At 43.3% G+C, this 5,563-nt stretch overlaps 1 protein-coding gene across 1 annotated transcript in view; it reads right to left on the reverse strand.

Annotated features, from left to right (window-relative positions):
- Usp32 (ubiquitin specific peptidase 32) overlaps positions 1-5,563 on the reverse strand; it is a 173,631-nt gene that overhangs the window by 139,815 nt on the left and 28,253 nt on the right. The window lies entirely within an intron of this gene.

A 5,563-nucleotide genomic window follows, 5' to 3' on the forward strand; every position in this document is an offset into this window, starting at 1 on the left:
CTCTCCTCCCTTCGCGTCGCTCCTCACTCCTCCCCTCCTCCCTTCGGCCCCCCCCTCCCGCCAGCACCGCCGCGGGTCACCTGACCCGAGGCCCCGGACTGTTCCGGGTAATGGCCGCCCGGGGGCCGCGCTCCGCCCCGCCCCCCCCACGCTCTCAGCGCGCAGGCGCGCAGGGGCGGGGCGGCGTCGCCCCACGTAGCGCGTCACCTTCGCCTTCCCGCCAATCCTGGGCCTCGAATGCCGCCGCGGCGCTCAGCCGGCCAGGAGGGCAGTGACTTCCGGGGCGCTCGAGGACGGTTCTTCCCTCCCCCACGTCCTGGCGTTCGACGGGCGGGGCCGGAGCGATGACGGTTGGTTCTGCGGTGGCCGAGACCCACCTTGGAAGACTCGGGGAGTGTTAGGGAGCAGGGTTCTGAGGAAAGCGGTGCAGGCGACGAAGGAGCGGGCAGGCGGGGAACCGCTGACGTTCGGGGGATGTTGGCAGAGGTGGAAGATGAGAATCTCGAGGCTTCTCTGAGAAGATACCATTTTTTTTTCCTTTTAGTAAATGGATCCTGAGGGCAGGGCAATGAACCTTGTCCCCAAATTATTTTACTTTCTGCGCCTTCCCATTCTCCAGACGCGGCTGCCTTAGATTTTCTTTCAGAGGCCCAGCCACTGTGTCAGCCCATTTCCTTCCCTCTGAACCTATTGCCTCCCTCCCCCCAATTTTTTAAGCTGCCTTGGATATGCTGTTTGGGGTGTTTGTCTCTGACTCAGGGTTCTGCTTTTGTAACCCAGACTGGCCTCGAACTTGGAGATTCTCGTGCCTCAGTTTCCCATATACTGGTTCTACAAGTACCACCACCACACCTGGCCTTTATGCTTCAGCCAAACAGAGTAGCTTGCTTTAAAACACATATTACACTATATATATATATATATATATATATATATATATGTATATATATATATGTACATATATATATATACACATACATATATATATGGTGTGTGTGTGAATTTAGTAGCATTAAGAACATTTACATCGTTACGCAGTCTTAGTTTATCTTCAGGTCTCCTTGATCTAGTAGAGAACTGAAACTTTTTCACTCAACAGTAATGCTAGTCCCTCAAGGCAACTACATTTCTCTTGTGACTGGCTTTCCCTGGCTTATTTCACTTGTCTCATTGTGTTGTAGCGTATCAGGCTTCCCCATATGGTTCAGCAATTCCATTTCTGAGTACATACTTCCAAAGTATGTTTTTAAAGGGATGTGCGAACTGTTATTTATGTACTCAGCATTTATAGCAGCAGTATATACGATAGTCAAAATCTTAAAAGATAAATGTCATAAGTTAGTAAACAAAATGTGGTGTATAAATACAATGAGATTTTTTCTATTTCCTTTTTCTGGGTGGAGAACCAGTGAGACAAGTTGTAGCAGTTGCCTGGGCTGGGACTTGGGCAGTCCTGTCTCTGCCTCCAGATATTGAAAGCATATGCCTACTCCTGGTTCCCATTTCCTTTTAACTGATTTGTATCTGTCTTCACTATGAAAGTCATAACATGAAGCTTCTTAATAAGGAAACAACATTGAAAAAATAACTATTTGGATTAGAGTAGACTGGAGGTGCCAATTAGATAGTTTAGGGCCAGCAAAAGGATTCAGTTCCTGAAGCCGACTGATTGTCATATGCCCTGCCAGAGAAAGGTGTCTCTCTACTTACCTTTCCTGGTGGACCAGATCTACAGCGTGGCAGCCTTAGTCACAACACTGCCCTTTCCAGTTCTCTGAGGCAGTTAATAAGACCTGACATTAGTTGTATTACTAAAAGCCCATGAATCAGAAGGTTGGGGATATATTCCAAACCCTTTAATTTCCATATTATCCGTTCAGTGTATCCTCAGAAAAAACAGTCATCTTGTACAGTATGAATTTTGTATTAGGTTCTTTTGAAGGGAAACTAAAGATTTCAACTGTGAGGAGGAAAAATCCTTAAGAGTTCAGATACAAGATACAGTATACATTACCAGTTCATCAAATAGTATTGGGATGATCTCACTTTCCTAAGCATGGGTGTGGGTATATAACTGCACAAATGAATTTATAGTGGATTCAGAGCAAATTATTTTCTCCCCTTGTGGCACTATCCTACTTGAAAGCTGGGACTGTTGTTAGAATTTGTCTTATGAGATGATTACCACAAAAACATCAAGGAATACTAGATTAAAACTTAATCAAGTTTAAAGTAATGCTAACACACAGGAACTTTCAAGACTTTGTCCTTTCCTGGGAGTGTCAGCTTACACCTGTAATCCCAGTGCCTGGGCCACAGAGGCAAGAGAATCACAAAGTTCAAGGCAGCCACGTGTACATAACAATGCCTTGTCTCAAAACATGAAATAATATATACAAAAGAGATTTTATTCTTGGAATTCAGGCCTGGCTTGTCCTGAAGATCATAAAAATGTTTCATTCCATTATTATGCATTATTGAAGAAATCAATGAGAATAGTTATGTCTGATGAGAATTTTAAATGTTAAGCTGGGATAAGAACTTGCCTATGGTTTGTATCGCAAGTCATGTAGCCAAATGTTAACCATCTCCCTATAACTTAAAATTGATACAATACTTATGTTTGATGATGCAGAAAATACAGTCTTTCTGTCATGCTGAAGGAATTCTATTAATCATTTAAGTTTGTTCAATTTCACTTAATCCATTGAAAAGTTGGCCAGCTACCTCACTTTAAGCATTAAGTTGTACTTAGGAAACCATTCCTTTACCTGTAATTACATGCCTGTGAAAAGGTTATCCTTACAAAGATTTAAAGCATGAAAGATTAGTGTGTCATTTGTGCTTCTGAGTGGGCAACCTAAATGGCAATGTTTCTTAGTTTGTATTCCTGGAGAATGACATAAGAGGAGGTCAGAGTCATTTTAGTACTTGCCAAAGAACCATAGCTACAATAGAGATAAGCCAATATAATAAAGAAGAGTAGACCAACCTGATCTATGAGTAATTTGACTGCCAAAGAGGCTGGTGCCCTATGTAGTCTGAATATCCAGTCAGTGAATTGATTTTCAGTATTATGGACTTCTTACCTTATAGTTTACATAGCTTGAAGATGAAGACACCCGTATTATAATTGTATTTGCAGTACATCATTTCAACGATTTTATGCAGATAATCGTGGAAAATATCAAAAAAATATTTTCTGCCAAGTACAGTAGTACACACCTTTAACCCCAGCACTCAAAAGACAAAGGTATATGGAATTCCAAATTCCAGACCAGCCATAGCTAAATGATGAGACCTTGTCTCCATAAACAACTTTTTAAATTGGTATTCAAGCATCTACAATGTAAACTGCACTGCTTCACTGAGTCTTACTCCCTAAAGGTAAGTGTTTGTCATGACTGTACACACGCCATAATTTCCATGTATATAATATTGTACTCTTACATACATCCTCTGTAGTCTACATACTGAACTGCAGAGTTTTTTTTTTCATCCATTCCTGTATCTCAGACTCTTTCTATACAATGGTCCTTGTTCTTTTTAAATTGTAATACTTTTAAACATGCATAGTGTTTTAAACATGCATAGCACCAGTGCATGTATTTTGTTTTTCTAATTATCTTTCCTTCCTAGACTCCGAATCTTTTCTTGATTAGTAACTATTCTGTTGTGGAGTATGTGGCCTACACTGGTAAAATCCCACCACATAGTGGGTCAAGGTAGGAGGATCAAGAGGTCAAAGTCTCTTTAGATACACATCCAGTTCTAGGCCTGTCTGTGCTATGTAAGAACCTGTCTCAAAAACAACAGAATATGCTGGAGAGATGGCTCAGTGGTTAAGAGCACTGATTCCTCTTCCAGAGGTCCTGAGTTCAACTCCTAGCAACTACATGGTGGCTCATAACCATCTGATATGGAATCTGATGCCCTCTTCTGGTGTGTCTGAAGAGAACAACAATGTACTCACAAACATAAAATAAGTGTTTTTTTTAAAGGTCTGAAGAGATGGCTCAGTGGTTAAGAGCTCTCTTCTGGTGTGTCTGAAGACAGCTACAGTGTATTCATATAAATAAAATAAATAAAATATTTAAAAAAACAATTAACCTAATACTCAAGGACATAATGAACAAATTATCAGACCTCAAAAGATGCTTCATGTTTAAGAAGTTCCTGCTCTACAGAGGATCTGAATTCAGTTTCCACCAACCATGTAACTCCAGCTCCAGGAGATTAGATGCCTTCTAGCTTCCACTAGCACCTACACATGTGGCATATACACATGCACATAAAAAAACTGAGACAAGGGGCTAGAGAAATGGCTCAGCGGTTAAGAGCACTTGACTACTCTTCCAGGATCTGGAGTTCAAATCCCAGCAACCACATAGTGGCTCACAACCATAGTGGCTCACAACCATCTGTAATGAGGTCTGATGCCCTCTTCTGATGTGTCTGAAGACAGCTGCAGTGTACTTATATATAATAAATCTTAACAACAAAACTGAAGCCAGGCGATGTTGGCACATGCCTTTAATCCCAGCCCTTGGGAGGCAGAGGCAGGTGGATTTCTGAGTTCTAGGCCAGCCTGGTCTACAGAGTGAGTTCCAGGACAGCCAGGACTATACAGAGAAATCCTGTCTCAAACAAAAAACAGGGCCCAGGATCAGAGGTGAGGGGGACACATCTATCCCAACACCGAGAATAACTGGGACCAGCGGGACCCAGGCACACAGAAACTCCACTAGCCCAGTGGCACAGGTTGTGTCCGGTCTGTCTGGGCCAGTGCCCTAAGCAGACCTTGGGCCAGTCCCAGGATACCCAGAGGAAGCTCCACTCCCAGGCACTCTTAACATGCCCAGGATCATAGGATCAGAGGTGAGGAGGACACAACATCTGTCTTGATACAGGGAGTAACTGAGACCAGTGGGACCCAGGCACACAGGAACTCCACCAGATCAGTGGCATGGGTTCCTTCCAGTCTGTCTGGGCCAGTGCCCTGAGCAGACCTTGGGTGCAAACTCAGCAATGAGTCCCATAATAATCAGAGGAAGCTCCACTCCCAGGCACTGTCACAGGATCACAGAGACACATTGACTAAGGAGTTCTGACACAACCAGGATCACAGGAAGGACAGGCCCCAATCATATTTAGCCAGGGAAGGTAGCACTTCAGATGGCTGAAGGCAAGCATAAGAAAATAAGCAACAGAACCAAGGTTATGCCGGGTGGTGGTGGTGCACACCTTAATCCCAGCACTTGGGAGGCAGAGGCAGGCAGATTTCTGAGTTCAAGGCCAGCCTGGTCTACAGAGTGAGTTCCAGGACAGCCAGGGCTATACAGAGAAACCCTGTCTTGAAAAAAAAAAAAAACTACAGGAAAACACAAACAGGTGAAGGAAAGGAACAAAACCATCCAGGATCTAAAAGTGGAAATAGAAACAATAAAAAAATCACAAAGGGAGACAACCCTGGAATTAGAAAACCTAGCAAAGAGATCAGGAGTCATAGATGAAAACATCACCAACAGAATACAAGAGATAGAAGAGAGAATCTCAGGGGCAG

The sequence above is a fragment of the Mastomys coucha genome, unplaced genomic scaffold (genome assembly GCF_008632895.1).
Source record: "Mastomys coucha isolate ucsf_1 unplaced genomic scaffold, UCSF_Mcou_1 pScaffold5, whole genome shotgun sequence".
NCBI classification, from domain to species: Eukaryota; Metazoa; Chordata; class Mammalia; order Rodentia; family Muridae; genus Mastomys; species Mastomys coucha.